At 36.8% G+C, this 17164-nt stretch overlaps 1 protein-coding gene across 8 annotated transcripts in view; it reads left to right on the top strand.

Moving 5' to 3' along the window:
* RBM47 (RNA binding motif protein 47) overlaps positions 1 to 17164 on the top strand; it is an 876418-nt gene that overhangs the window by 258935 nt on the left and 600319 nt on the right. For all 8 annotated transcript variants that reach the window (XM_044062819.1, XM_044062821.1, XM_044062826.1 and 5 more), the window contains exon 2: positions 1355 to 1475. The gene's annotated coding sequence lies outside the window, so the exon portion shown is untranslated. The remainder of the gene's footprint in view (positions 1 to 1354; positions 1476 to 17164) is intronic.

Here is a 17164-nt window from a genome sequence, read left to right as displayed (position 1 = left end):
AGTCATAGCAAGCAGCTGCAGTGCACTATAGTGCTCAGATTTATCTTAAAAAATAATTTTTTATTTAAACTGTGGAAAACTGTTTGCTATATATGTACTAAGCAGATGCAACAATTTATACCATCCATATGGCACTGCAGGGCTTGGATTTGCATAAAAAAACGAAAGGAAAAAAGAACTATTTATTTTTCTTTTAAACTGTCAGAAACTGTTTTGCTGCAATAGCAATCATTTGCTAAAGTACCACACATGGGAGTGTTACAGTGTTCAGCTTTGACTGTGGATGCTATACCAGCATTTAGAAGCCAGTAGATACTATTACTAAAGAGCACTTGGGACTGCCTTATCATGCAGGCTGACACTCTGCACCCTGGGCAGCCGCCCCTTCACCTCACCCTTATTACGTCACTGACTGAGATAACAAAGTGAATGTAGGGTTATATTCTCCAGTTCTTCAGTTATTGGAATAAATAGCAAACTATAATTGCATCTATGTTTATTTTAATTTTTTGTAACTGTACACAAAAGTGTGTATAGTCGACTGCCATATTACTCAAGTTTTATGTTCTAAATATAATCCTACCAGCACAGATAAAGACACCATTTATTTCTGAAAACAGAATAACTTCATTCTTTGTTAATCGACCTTCATTTTCACTGATGATGCAAAACATCAGTAACCTCCATTATCTTTCATTTCTTCTTCCAGAATCTGCATTTCTTGTACTGTGAGCCTTTCCTCACACACAATACCATAACATGCAGTACATCTAACACCACTGAGGAACACATCTTCAAGAAGAGTGAAAACAAAACTGCCAGGCAATGTTTCTTTGTTTCTGTATGGTATCCCTATCGGGCTAGGCTTCTGTTTGCTGATGACCATGACCATCATGGCCTTATTCTGTCTTCTGATGATTTCCTATAAATTAATCTCATTTAGTTGTTATGTTGAATCACTGTTGCTTATGGATTTTGCAGGCTTCATTTGTAATGGGGGTAGATAAAATGAACTGATGGTGGGATCTTTTGAAAAGGGTAGGAGCAAAGTACATAGAAATAAATGGAATGTGTGGGAACAATGCATGTAGAAGAGCATTCAGGTGGAAAAGGAGTTAAGATTTTAGGGAACTGAACATGAATGAAAATTGTTGAAATGTAGTTTTTTAGTTTCATCAGTTTGTCAGTGATGTCAACGTGGAGTAGAATGTTATTAGTCCAAAGTACATGTGAATTTACCAGTTGTTTAGTGAGACACAATCTTATCAGGGACTATAAATGAAAATTACAAAATAAGGTGACTGAAATTCTGAACCACAGAGGCTAAAATGGGCTTTTTGTTGCTGTTTTCCAGGTACTGAACCTATGTATTTTCTACTGGTCTTCTGAATGTAATCATTTTACATCTGCAGCTGGATTACATTTCACCTTACCATTTCTTATTGGTTACTGCTGGAACAATCCTTATTTTTCAGGTAAGTCTATATGTTTATAAGCACTATTTGGTGATCATAGACGGCAAAATAGGCAGATTGGAGTTCCGCTGTGGCGACCCCTTACCGGGAAAAGCCGAAAGACAAGGAGAAGGAGGAGATTGCAGAATAATATAAAAATGCATGGAAATGGTCCACTCTTTCAAAATAGTGTACACTTAAACTGAAATGTAGTTGCTTTCTGGTATTTCATTTGTACGTCATTGTGGGTAATCAGAGGCAAGTAATAAGCGGTCATCCTGCTAAAATGTAAATAACCTACTTATTATATCAGATCTATACTATTCCATGCTTAGCTAATACATATTCATACTAACTGTCTATAGCTGCCTTCATATATTTTCTGCTCTAATGCAGTCTTCTACATCATTCTTTGTAAGCCAACCCATAGGCTATGATACTATAGTTTGCTTATCAGGCCAAGGTAGCTTATCTAACTGGTCAAAGAATCAAAGAAACTCTCTCTATCACAGTATATATATATATATATATATATATATATATATATATATATATGTGTGTGTGTGTGTGTGTGTGTGTGTGTGTGTGTGCACACACACGAGTATAGTAAGTAGATGTATGAATGACTCTCAACCCCCCGCCCCAAAGAAAATAAATCTTTTGCTCCAAGACATAATCTTTAAGCATGTAAACTTAAAATCAATGTTTTTTTGTAAGGTGTCAAAACCACCTGCACCCTCCAGTGTGGAGGACTGTGCCTCCCCACACCTTTTGCTATTTACATATACACTATAGTGGGGAAAGGGCATAATCTCTTCCCAGCTATAACAGCAGTCTTAGACAAAACAGCTGTCAAACATGAGCCTAATAAACCGAGTTAGATGATCCTATATATATATATATATATATATATATATATATATATATATATATGTATATATATATATATGTGTGTGTATATATATATATATATATATATATATATATATATATATATATATATATACATATATCTTTCTCTCTCTCTCTCTCTCTCTCTATATATATATATATATATATATATATATATATATATAAAATGCACCAAATATTGCTACAAAAAAATAGTTCATAAAATTTCAAACAAGTAGGGGCAAGCCCTCTCCCTAATTCAAACTAAGATTGCAGCACAACACCTTAATGTAGGTTGTAGCACACTACTCTGTTAAAAATCAAAATATGGTAGAAAGTAACACTGACACAGATGTAGATACAGACAGATGTAAAGATGTATAGTGATATCTTGTAAATGGAAAATTGTCAATATGTCTTTAACAGTGGTAATTTATAACTTGTATATTTAAATTTCTTTTAATTAGCAAGGTGACAAACTTCAAAAAATTACTCAAATCTCATCTTAGGGCAACTTGGATCTGCCCGTGTATCACTTGACAATCTCTATAACTTCTCTTCTCCTCCTTCAAACAACTTCAGTCTAGAATTCACACTATTCTACTTGCAAAGAAATACATACTCTTAGAATAAGTCACATTGGTCTTTATACTTCTTTCAATGTATGCTTACTAGTAATGTAAATGGTTTATACTACCTTTGTAAATATTTACTCTAACTGTATTAAAGTCCTGAATTGCCTGTTAACTTTTGTGTAAGTAATCTACTCTCTTCCCATTTTGTATATTTCTCATTGTAGTAACCTCTTACTATATCTTAATTGTGGAGCTTTTCTCCTTGGGCATCCACTGAAAATGGATCTGGTCCAGCTGGATTTTCCTACTTAATAAATGTAAAATAAATAAAATAAATAAATATTTGCTATGGTAATGGAAAAATACTTGTCTATTAATGTTATATAAAAGGTTATTACTTGAAAAGTAACAAATCAGGACATTATTTACTGAAGTGGGATGCATTATGGGTGATTGCAGGGGTATTCCTGATGATTTGTGATTTCTGAAACTGAATGGTCCATTTAAGGCCTGTGTTATATGTGCCTTGAAGGAAGAGCAGGTGAAGTGCTTTCTTATAGCTGGAATGATAGATAGATAGATAGATAGATAGATAGATAGATAGATAGATAGATAGATAGATAGATAGATAGACTAACAGATAGACAGATAGATACATAGATAGACAGATAGATGTAACTGATGCTGAGGGTGGAAAGTTAGGAAGTAAGATAAGATGCATTTCCGTATCTGAATGTTCAAAAGTAGCTAAAGTCTTGGTGATACTTTCTTTGACAGGTTTAGTAGGATGTATAATTTAAATTTTATAATAGATTATAGTTCTTTGGGGAACTATATTATATTGTTGAACTGGCAGGTTAATGTAGAGATAATGCGAAGTGTTATGTCATGTTGTGCTACTAAATGGTCCAACTGCAGTTATAATAAAATAATATTATTGCTAGAATGCTCAGAAGGAGCTGTCACTGGCAGCATTTATATACCCCTGATATAGAAATAGCAAATACACCTTAACAAGACAGGCACCAAAACAAATATGGAATACTTCACATTGTAACTCCACTGTATTTGTATATGTCTCTTCCAAAAGTGTATTGAATTCCTTTGTTACACTTTGGAAAAAATCCCCTTTCTTTTAAAGGAAAAAAAAAACAGAATAAAAATTGGGCTGTACAATTACAGAAATGTAATGCTTAGGGGTTTGGTATAATGATTAAGGTGTCTGACATGCAGACACAAGGTACAGTGTTTGATTCTTAACTTTGGGAGGGGAAATTGGCTAGTCTTAGACTGGCCTATTAAGAAAGCTAGCCTAGTATTTATCTATCAGCTTATGAAACCATGAATCAAAGGAAAAGGGAACATGAAAACTTTCCTTGTCTTACTGACCTACTCAATAATTTCTTTCACTCCTCCCTAGTTGATCAGTAGCCATGGAGATGCACTTCCCAACTATCTCTGTGGCCAGTATGGGTAAAATGGGTATTCTCAGGCATTGTAGCAATTCCCTCATGTATACTGACAACCCACTTATTCTTAATAAAACAGATCAAGTATGCAAGAGATGTAAATGCACTTTAACACCGGAGGCAAAACTCTCTCATACAACCAAAACTAGTCCTATAGAAGTTGTCATTGAAACTTGCACCACGTCTACTGCACAGGGTAAAGACCTTACACATAAAACTACTTATACTGAGGCACTTACAGGTAACCTTCCTAAAACACTAAGACCTCCTGCACAGTGCAAAGAAATGGTCCACAGCCACCACTTAAACACTCCATTAAAACAGCACCGACAGCTACACATAGTAACACTGTATCCAGTGCCTCTACTGCCACACTGTGTAAAAACACCACCCACAGCTACACACAGTAACACTGTATCGAGTGCCTCTACTGCTAAGCCCGTAGCACAGCTAAACTTCCTGTTCATTGTTGATTCTATAGTGAGGCATACTGATATCTCCCTCACCAGACCTAGTAAGGACAGAGTCACAGTTAGCTGCCTTTCCAGGACTAGGATCTGTCAAGTCACACAGGTTCTCAGGTCATTGAACCACAGGTACCAGCATGGCTCTGTCATAAATGATGTGGGTGCTAATGACCTGAGACATACCTACCTTGACTGTATGAAGCGAGACATGATGGAGCTCACTTATTATATGTCTCAGGCAGGTATGAGCCTAGCACTGAGCAGCATACTACCTTCTCCAAGGATGATGCCACTTTACCAACAGAAAATGACTGATTTTAACAATTGGTTTAACTTCTGTTGTCAGTCCGGGGGGGGATACAATATTTGATGTCCTGGGAAGACATGATTGACAGACCATGCTGCTTTGCAGGAGATGATCTACACTTATCCCCTCTAGTCTTTTGGACATTGGCAAAGGCTTTTTCTGCCCCATAGTGCCTTTTTTAGGCAATACTAAACTGATAAACCTACTGACTTAACTGAACCTTTGAAGGAATATCTGAAAGTGGCTCTGCTCAATGCTAAAAATCTTAACAAGAAATTCAACTTCCTATCCCTAGAGATTGTAGACATCTGGGGAGTAATGGAGACATGGTTTAAAGTTGCTGAGAGGACCCCAGCAATGCAAGGTTATAATGCCTTTCACAACTTTAGATCAGCTACTGCACAGAAGGGAACACAAAGTAGAGGAGTCTTAGTCTATATTAAGCCCAACTTCACATCCAGACTAGTTAAAGTGTATGACACAGTGGAACTCATACATGTGCAACTCACCATAAATAGGTTGTTGTTCCATATCCTTGAAACCTATAGGTCTCCCTCCATGTCCCAGGAAACCCATACTACCTATCTCAATATACTACAGTCCCTCACTGTTCAACCCAATATGATATTCATGGGGGGCATCAATTACCCCTGTGTAGAATCCTACATGACTTCGAATGCACAAGCCCAGCAATTGCTAAACTCAGTTAATACAATAAGCGAGAAGGTCACTGAAAAACCAATCGGTAAAAACAAAATGAAAACTCCAGCATAGTTAGAACTTCCACTGAGTGACCTCCCAAACCTCATGGTTCTGAAACACCTGATGTTCATAAGAGTCATTTGCATATATCCCACGTGCCTCTGACAAAAGAGGTTTGGGAGGTCACTCAGTGAAAGTTCTAGCTTTGCTGGAGTTTTCATTTTGTTTAAACTCAGTTAATACCAACATCCTGGAATACTTGGTCCATATAAGGGGTACAAACATCCTTGACTTTGTACTCACAAACATGGTGGGTGGATGTTGCTCACCCAGTGTAATGTTTTTGCCAGTGAAACAAAAAACCTTTAGGAACTATTCCAGGGATAACATATCTCTACTAAGCAACACCTTGGCTAAATTCCAAGAACCCCCAAACCCAATAAACACCATAGCATTTGCTGAGCTATTTACATAATCTCTGTACAGCTTTATTGATAGCTGTATAGAGTGAGCTATGCCCACTCATGTTAAGAATAACACAAACTCAAAAGGCAAGACACGCTGGTGGAATCACAATATCAATTGGTTATACAACAAAATAAAAAAGTCTTGACCAAGCGTAGGAGGAACAAAGCCATGCATACTAAAATCCCCCTGATCAATCAGAATAGGCAGCTAAGAGGATAAATTAATACTTCAAAGGCTAAATTTGAAATATAAATAGCTTTTCAGGCAAAGGACAACCACAAATCTTTCTACAGCTATGCCAATAACATCAGGGGAAATACATCACAATGCACAGAACTTATTGTAAATGGTGTCACCCACAGTGATACGGAGGCCATTGCCAATCTTTTGCCTAACAGGTTCAGCTCAAATTTCTCCCCTGTACTTCCCCCTGATAGTCCAAAGGAAATACCACATACCACAATTCCCCAAACAACTATTAGAGAACAGGTCATCAATGCAATTTCCACGACAAAAACACTGCATTGATGGGTCCCAATAACATCCTGTGATGTTTAATAAATAAAATGAAACATGACTTCTGTCGTCCACCTGAATTACTTTTCATCTGGAGCCTTCAAGCAGGTTTTGTGCCCAAGGAATGGAAGATGGCTACAGTCATTGCCCTGCACAAAGGAGGTCCAACCACTTCCTGGTAACTACAGACCCATAACTCTTACCACACTCATTTGTAAGGCCATGGAAAGAATCATCATGGATGTGATAAATGAGGTCATAGGTATCCTGCAAATGCTAGACCCATCACAGTCTGGCTTTGTTAAAGGAAGGTCATGTCTATTAAATGTGGTGAACCTTTATTAGAGGGTCACCAAAGCACTGGATTAAGGTAAGACTGTGCCAAAAGCTTACATCGACCTGGCCAAGGCTTTTGATGCAATACTGGACTCACGCATTATAGAAAAGCTCACAAATTTAGGTATAAACCCTTTATGACCTTCTTGATAGCCAACTGGCTCATTGATAGGATCCAGGAGGTCAAACTAACTGAGGCCACCTGCATCAAGAGGCCAGTCACTTGCAGATTCCCATAGGGCTCCTTACTGCCCACTCCTTTTTGACATCTATTTCTCTGAAATAGAAGAAAATGGTGAAGGTTTATGGCTGACTAAGTTTGCAGATGATCGCAAGCTGGTGGTTATCATCTACTCCCCTGCAGACACTAGCATTCTTCAAGAAGGTCTAACTCGGACTAACAAAAGGGTGCCAAAGCTATGATCTTAAACTCGATGCTAAGAATTGCATAAATGTACTCAATCATCCAGGCTAATTACCTTGTTGCTAATACACCCCTAAGAGTCGACCCAGTGGTCAAGGGTCTGGGTATGCATGTAGACAGTAGCCTTACCTTTGACCAGTATTTGGCCACAGTGATGAGGAAATACTTTTATGTTGTGTAGATCCAAATAGGTCATTATCCCACTTTTCTCTGCCCTTATCAGACCAATCTTAGAATATAAGGCTCCCTTTGGTATGTACCTGACCAGGCATATGCAGCAAGCAGAGTGACCTCAGAAGTTCCTTACAAAAACAATACAAGGCGTAACAAACCTGCCTAATGCAGAGCATCTTAAAGCCCTTTCTCACTAGTCAGTCTCCTATAGATTGCTGACGGGTGATCTATGCTTGGCTTTCAAGCCATCTACAAACCTCACAGATATGAATCTTCTACATATTCATAAGTCAGACAGTGCCAGAAATACAAGGTCAGGGACCTGAATTTTGTACATGACTTAAAGAGAACATGCTGTATCCCAGAGACTGCCCCTCCTATAGAACAGCTTCCTCCCCATGTGAAGCTGAGTTTGTCTGTTACCCAGTTTAAGTGCAACCTAGACCAGTGGATGGGGAATAGGAAAGTTACACCAGGACTGGCACCCATGTTTTTTATGGTAGCTTATAAATGCTTGGCTATCAATGTCTTATTTGGATACAGGACATCATTATTCTTTTGGGAAACTTAGCTAAACTTAAAACTGCCCCCTTGGGCCATTAACCTAGTAACAATCTATGAATGTGTGAATCTATATGACATAATTTATCTAATGAAACTAACAAACCTTTGGCATGATTAGCTGCCTGCCTGTTTTTCATCCCATCTCTGTCTATCTCTCTCTCAGCCTATCTACTGTATCTATTTATTTGTAAATTCCTATTGAGTAAATAAATACTCCTTGGGTGAATGCTGAAAAAGGCTACACCGCCAGTGGGTTATTGATACGGTGAATAAAAAATAAAATAAAAAAAACAGAAGACTATCTTTCATTCAGCCATTCTTTTGTATTTGGTAACTGAGTAGAGGCACTGATCCAAATAGACCCTTTTCACACTCAGCACAGGGCAGTTTCTGGTTAAATGGCTTTCTCATTCAGAGTTACTTAGTAGGCAAATGTAGGCTGATAGAATCAATCCAGTAAATTAAGACTTTTGGTTTTGTGATTAGTTCTTAAATTAGCAAATGTTTCACCTTATTGTTTTGTATTTACCAATGTTACAAGAATGTCATTCTTTCATGGCCACTTGAACAAAGCCTCAGCTGTGTCCATACTACAAGAGTTAAAAGGGTTGTTGCAGGATGAGTAGGGAGCATTCACTGGATTATTCAGCTCAGGCAGATGAAAATTAGGGCTGTTATCTGATGTGTTTGTACTGAGAATAATCTTTTCAGAGCATGTTATCAGGATGGAACCACCCAGATCAAGAGTCCAGATGTATCTGTGGATAAAGCTCAGTGTCAGACAAGGCATTACCGAGCAGTTCTGCTGATCATATGTTGCAGCAATAATTAACATCTACAAATGCCAACAAGGAAGGTGCAGTTTTGGCACAGGACTTCCTGAAACTACAAGTTAAATACCTGATAAACCTGTTAAGTTGGAGATTAGGGGTGCCTACTATCAAACGGCCAGACTTAAAAATAACTTTAAACAGAGAGGAACTGGTGTGCAATTATTATGTCTGTTTATTTTGTATTTTCTGAGCTCTATAAATAGCTGTAATACTGTGACTTAAGTCTCCTCATGTTAATGCACAATGCAATAGTTAAGGATTTTCAGAGAACTTATTTACTAGTGTAACAGGCATTTTACTCAGGGCTATGAGCCTGTTTTCTGTCTTGCTTGACATCAACCTCATTCCTTCAAGCACAGTATAATTATTGTGTAAACAATTTGTTTTTGCAGGTTCAGAAAGTAAACTAGTTATGTGTGCAGCATTCATTGTTAGAGCAAACAAAATGAAGGAGCTGTAACACCTTGGGTCTTTAAGATGAAGAGTTAAAGATGCACAATTACCAGCAACAAAGAACACAGGAGAAAATGTCAGACAAATGAGGTTTTGTGACAAACTAATTTGTCCAGGGACATCTTCAAGTGGGGATAGGTAGAAATAGTAGTGGGAATTGAGAGGGTAGGGGAAATAGGGTAGTGGGGGGGATGAAAGGGTTAAAAAGGAATGTAAGAGGATTGTGAGTAAATGAATTAAGGGTAGGGAGGGGCTTAATACGTTTTATGCAAGTGTAACTGGGCAAGGAATCTTATTTTATTAAACTTCCATAAAAAATAACTTTTTTAACCAATATTATTTATTAATCACATCATAAACATCCACATAACTGTTAACTAGGCAGTGTGACCTCGCTCACCCTAACCCAATAAGCAGTGCCCTTACCTCTGTTCGCTTACTTTAGTTATGAAGCAGCATCCCATTCCTCACTTCCTTTTCCACATATTGAATTAAACATCCAACCAAATGAGCAGCGTCCTTACCCCCGCTCGCTTATTTTACTTATCAAGCAGCATCCAACTACTCACTTTCCTCTCCCAACTCATAGAAATGAACATCCAGCAACAGAGGGTAAACAGAGGAGGGCAAGCCTGCCCCTCTTCTCTGTCCTACCCAAATTGATAAAATAACCACAATCCAACACTGTTCCACATAAAAAGGAGGGAGGGCAGGTAGCAAGCTCACACCAAAATGTGATTCCTTATCCAGTTACACTTGCATAAAACCCATTAAGCCCCTCTCTACTCTTACCTCATCTCTTTCCAATCCTCTTACATTCCCATTTAACCCTTTCATTCTCCACTACCTACCTCCCCAACCCTCTCAATTCCCACTACTATTTCTACCTACCCTACGTGAAGATGTCCCTGGACAAATTGGTTTGTTACCTAACCTCATTTGTCCTGGTTCCCTTCAATAAACACACATCACACCAAATGACATTTGACAACCTTTGTTAAACTTCCATAAACATAACTTTACTAACCAATATTATTTATTAATCATGTCATAACCATCCATATAACTGTTAACTAGGGCTGAGTGACCTCACTCACCCTAACCAAATAAGCAAAGTCCTTACCTCTGCTCGCTTATTTTACTTATGAAGCAGCATCCAACTGCTCACTTTCCTTTCCCAACTTATTGAAATGAACATCCAACACCATAGTGGGAACAGAAGAGGGCATGCCTGCCCCTCTTCTCCACCCACCAGCCTGACAAGGTTGTTGCCCTTCCCTCCTACCAAAACTTCCAACCTAACCACACATTAAAAAGGGTTAATCTAAATGTCATTCGGTGTACTCCATCCTCTGTAAACCAAACTGGATCCTTGTCAACCACCTCCCAAAGCCCTATCATATAAATGCCCAAAGCAGCCAATTGCCTAAACAGCTGACATAAACCAATGATCCCTCTCCAGTGATAAAGTTAAAGTAATAACCATAACCTTATATAACCTCTGTGTATTAACTAAATTCTCATTTATCCTGACTACCAATAGTCGCTTCGCAATTATTCCCAGGTCGTTACCTGGCAAATGTACCACCAGAACACAAAACCCAATGCCATGCAAAACCACACAAGTGTTGTTGCATACCATCATGCCTAACTGCAGCCCTATATTACTGTCCAATATATATAATAATGACCAAACCGATATTTACTTTCAAAAATCAATTTAATAGTGCTGCTGCCATCACCCCAACTATCCAATATAAACAAGAAAACATTTAATGACCATCATAGCATTTGCTGACTAGCAAACCACCCTCTGAATGACTTCAATATGTGGTAAAGGAAGTGAGCGATGGGACACTGCTTCATAAGTAAAGCAAGCAAGAGAGGTAAGGACACTGCTTATTGGGTTAGTGTGAGCGAGGCCAAGCTGCCCTAATTAATACTTATATGATTGGTTATGCTGTGATTAATAAATAATATTGATTAATAAAGTTATGTTTATGGAAGTATAATAAAGATCATCAAACGTCATTCAATATGATGTGTGTTTACTGAAGGGGACTGGGACAACTTAAATCATCATTTAAGGCTAGAATGTTTGTAACCCAGTTAATATCACAAACCTGGAAATGGCAATGTATTTCTGGCACTTAATGGAATAAGTGCAGGGCAGCTTTCAATATTCTTCTTTTGAGGAGCATTAAACATATTTTTTAATCAACTCAATTATCATTGACAAGTTTCTTTGGCTCTGAATAGTTGTGTTAAAATCATTCTGAGGGATCTTTTTAATGGCAGGCAATACATTGCAGTCACAGCTCTTAAGAAGAACATTGCTTAGAAATCATACTTGTGTATCTGTTTCTTTTTTTATAACTGCTAATCAAGCATTATTAACAGGTGTATATGATGCAACTGAATTAAACTGCTACTTTTCAAACTTCTAAAAGTCCGCAGTATCTTTACACCTACCTCAAATAATGTGAGAAATACAGAATGTAATCTCCAGTACACTTGCAGATCCCACTTTTATTAGCTCTCATCTAATTCCTACTTTAGTAAAGAGAAGCATGTTTAGATGGACACCAAAGACCTTCAATTTCTTCTATAGTCAACATTTTGCCGTGCAATTAAGAAGCAGTAACGTACAATTTGTGTATATAGTGTGATTTACATTTTTTTCAGATTGACTCATTAAGTGCTTAATCATGTTTCTGTTTTAAGTTATTGTTTTGTTTTTAGCTATTGTGTGTATTCAGTTTAGTTTTGCTTAATTGTTTTCTGCAGTATTAGTTGATTTTCAAGAATTAATTAATTCTCTGTGTTACAACCAAGATGCTGAGTAGTGAATAAAAACTTAAAACTAACAAACATACAATGGAAATGGCAGCAGGAACAGGACTCAAGAAAAAAAAAAACTACTTGTTTCAACCCCACCTTATATGCTCTAGCTACCTGTTTCTACCTCACTTGTCTCAGCTCAGTAACAAACACATCAGAATTCAACTACCATTCTACCTCTACTACCTAGCCTTACCTATTAGTATACTCTCATAAAAGTTCCAGTCTTCACGATTAGAATTTTCTTACTCAACTGCTATTCCAGTCTTACTTTCCTTTTTTCCCCTTCTTATATCTACAATTATATTATGTGTTTTACTATCAATCTTTTTGAACAGTTAAAATGCAGCCTCATGATAAATTGTATTATGTTTAGTCAATATTTTGTGTTATATACTCTATATACCTGTAACCACCTTTAGCTAATACTGCTTTAGTTATTATTAATGTAGTCGATCTCATGTATGTACTTCTGTAAATATGTACTGTAATTGAACTTTGGAGCTTATCTCCCCGGGCCTCTACTGAAAATGGACATATATCCAGCTAGACTAGCCCGGTCAACAAATGTAAAATAAAAAATAAATAAAAATAAATAAAATAAAAGATTTAGTGCTTTTGATCTGTTTTTATTTAGAACTTCAGAAATGCTTTAAAAGCCTCTTCACTGTATATTTAAAACCTGCCCAATTAATCATGTGACTTTTCTGAGAAATGAAAGTGCAAACATTTAAATGAGATCTGATGTCACTCTATAGACTTTGTAGTGATGTGTTTTTTTCTCATAAATCAAACTACAAACATTTAAATGAGGACATTTTATGGATGAAGTGAAAATCTTAATGTCATATGCATGCCTTGTCAAATCAAACCTGATTTATGATCCAGTATAACCTAACATAATTTAATGTAATAAAACGTAGTTATGACATTTTAAAAATGCAGGTAGATAAAACAAGTGAAACTTCTGTATAATGAAAAAAAAGATGAGAGACATAATCATTGCATCTGTGTCAGTAAGAAGCACTTGAGGTTAATATGTTCGTTGAACCCTGTTTTTTTGTTTGCGGCAAGTCATAGCTACCACTCAGCTTCTTGGTATTTCAGCAAAATATTCTGATTTCCAATGAGGGTGTCCAGATCAACATGACTTAACACATGAAAGCTGAACTTCTTAAAATCTATACAAGTTCCAGCATGTTTATCCAAAGCATTGTCAGTGTCCTTCTTTTTCATGGCTAAAACGTGCTTGTAAATCCTTCTGCTGAGTTTCCTAATGGTTTTTCCAATGTAGTAATTTTGACGTGTCACTGTGACAAGTTATACCAATTCCACATGAATCACAATTGAACCACCCTCTTGAGGCAATTGTTCTATTTAATGCCTGTATGTAAATACTGGAACAGTGGTAAATGTAATGACAATGTTTACATTTACCACCCCATAAAGTTCAAGTGGAGGTTTCTGGGGTTGAATTGCATTTCTTTGAAGCTTCTACCATGCTTTTAATGTTCAGTGATTTTTTTTTTGTATGTGAACAAATAATTCCTTGTTCCCACAGAGTATTTTCCAGTTGTTAAGAATAGTATATTTAATAATAGACATGTCCATGGTGATGGGCAAAGAGAAAGCACTTTGGTATTCGCCAGTTGGTATTTCAGCAAGAATAAGTTTGTTGTCCACATTTCAATAGTAGATGAATTTGTCCATGGGATGGAGTTTGCCTTGTCCTGCTGAAGTATCGTTACCTTCTATGCAATGTTAGTTAATAAACTGAGGGGGTCGCCTCTCTGTAGGAATAAATTCGTAAGCACCTTTGCTTTCTTTTAATTTTATTATTATATAGAAGATTCACTTGTTTTATCTACCTGTATTTTAAAATGTCAGAACTACATTTTATTACATTAAATTATATTATGTTATATCGGATCACAAATCAGGTTCAATTTGACAGACTTAGGAGTGCATATTACTTTAAGATTTCCACTTCATCCACCGAATGACCGTATTTAAATGTTTGCACATTTCCGTAGTGTGTTTGTTAGCTTTGAGATTTTAATTCCCTATGTTATTACAAATAATAATAATAATAATAATAATAATAATGATAATAAATAAACATCGATGAATTGACACTGGTCATCTGCACGTATAAAAGGTAAATTGTGAACATCAGGTAGAGAATTCAAACTCTTCTAACACCTGAGGTGCTCAGTGTTTGTCCTGTGTTCACTGGATGAGGTGGCAACATAAAATAACAAATCTGTAATACTCTGAGGTCAAAATAAAAATATGAATTTAATTACTGTTACTTGCCTTTCCTCTTCTTAGCCAATAATTTGTAGGATAATTTAGTCAGTGTAAGGCAAAGACCTCTTTGGTGTTTATTAGCCTGTATCATTAAATAATGGATAAGGGAATAACCTTCAGCCTTTTGACGTAGGTCGGACTACTATGTGTTTAGAGTTTTTTATTATACTCACTTCATTAGCACATATGCTCCAGTCATCAGTAATCACCTCTGTGGGGAAAATGTTATCATAGCAATTGTAAGCCTTCTCCCTTTATTTTAAACAGTCCCTTGCTTTTCTAGATATCATTTTATCCTTTCTGACTCTTATTAACTAGCTGTTTCTGCTGGGTTTCCATCAGTATTGGTTCTTTTTGGTTGGTCGTGTAAAGGGTATATTCTTTCCTCATTTATCTTTTTCTTGGAGTGGTAGATAAATGATTCTGGTTGCTGACCTATAGCTTGTATCTGTTACTGTTATATTTTTCTGCAGGGGGGAGGTAAGTTTTACACCATGCTGGTTGCTGCTCTCTGAGTTGGACTGTTATCTGTTACTGTTATGTTTTGCTGGGATTCTTCATTTTTTTATACAGTGGGATAAAATGGTCACATGACACCTTTGCTTGTACTTCTCAGAATGCCTCTGTTATTCTTTGCCAGCTCAAACTGGGTTCTCACCTTACAATTCGACAAAGTAATTCTTATAGATTCTCTCATTCTTCACTTTTACTGTTATCAGCATCTCATTGTGTTGCCCTCCCCTAGTACATTTTAACCTGGTGTATTATTTTGTAGTCATTCTGACTGAGTGTAACCAGCCATGTGCATTGTTAGCCTTAATCCAGCACTGGTTGGGCTTTCTATCCCATGCTGCGTATCAAACTCAGTATGGATGTGTTTGCTGTCTACAGAGTCATATTCTTTTCCTTCTGCACTGTGTCTGGTATCAACTACAAAGTCAGTAACAGAGTTATGGCCTCATTATTGAATATACAGCACCCTGACATAACTCTTACTTTGCCAGGATGATCTTAATTCCCTATTAAGTTTTTGTCCTGCTACTTAACCAGATTTCAGTTTAAATTGTTCAGTAATGATCTGCTGTAAGACAGTTAATTTGCATATTAATTATGCATTGGTATAAGATTTTGGCAGAAGTCTTGTTTATTTTTAGGAAGACAATGAATTACTCATCTTTTTTTGGAACATTATTCCGTTATGTTTAATTTTTTGCATTACGTGCATTAGTAAATTGGTGAATGTCCATGTACTAAACCACGATCCCCACTGCATCTATTGTGTTCCTTACTCATGTCAGATGACCACTGCCAAAACTTGACCAGAACGTACTTATATGGCACCATAGACCCCCATCCCCACTACCAAAAGGAGAGTAGCCTGTAGACAACTATTGCTTCCCACGCCAAAATAACCCTCTAAGTGACTTGATTCTATTGCTGAATCCATGTTTCAGATGGTACACTCATCTTTTCTAACAACAAAATGGCTCCCAGTTTTGTTGCCTATTTAAGGAACTGTGTTAGATTTATTTAATTTGAAATTCTTGCCTTAAATGCCTGCTGCATTTAGTGATATAAACAATTGTATTTCAAAGATTATTTTATGTCCTGTACTGTAAAACTTAAAACTCCTTTTTAATGTCTGTTGTATTTGTCTATCTCTAGAACTCAAGCCACTCGGTCAGATGTTCATTAGTTAAGCTTACTCTGAAGTTCTCATCTTTGTTGACATGCACTACATGTTTTGTGTATTGCTACATGACATAATTGCCTCTAAAAGACATAAAATTCCCTTTTATATTTTTAGTGTATTTATCTGAGCTAAAGAAAATATTCTATTACCATGCAACAGAATATGTATTTATTTCTTTATTTTTAACCAGTAAAGTAGGTTTATCCTTCAAGTGTATTCTGTCTTGATCCAAGCCAAAATGCCATCAGCAAAAATACAAATGTCTGCTTAAAATAAAGAAAGGTTCCTCTCACTCATCAGTGGGAAGGGGTTAAATATTTTATGCTGAAGCTGTAGAAAATCACTTCCAAAGCCTTCTAGAAATAAGTATATTAAGCCTCAGCAGAAATCTGAGCCCTTGTCTCTCTCTTGCATACCTCCCACACACAGTCACCCTTAGCAAAACTACTCTAAATCTACCAGTCTGAGCCACAGCCACAACAAAAATAATTTAGTGATGGGTGGCTCTATTGTCAGAACTCTGTGAATTGTCACATATAAGGCTGGACAAGGTAAGGGTTCCAGTGAACTGTGTCCAGGCACCATGATTTCTGACATTGCAAATGCACTAAGGATACTTAGTCCTAACCTGTTTGACTATGACATAGCAGTGGTCCATGTGGGAGTGAATGTGTTGAGATACAAAAC

This window comes from Protopterus annectens, chromosome 2.part1 (genome assembly GCF_019279795.1).
Source record: "Protopterus annectens isolate FY-2018-M chromosome 2.part1, PAN1.0, whole genome shotgun sequence".
Lineage (NCBI taxonomy): Eukaryota > Metazoa > Chordata > Ceratodontiformes > Protopteridae > Protopterus > Protopterus annectens.
The sequence above is the reverse complement of the archived record's forward strand: the minus strand, read 5'-3'. Positions and strand labels throughout refer to the sequence as shown.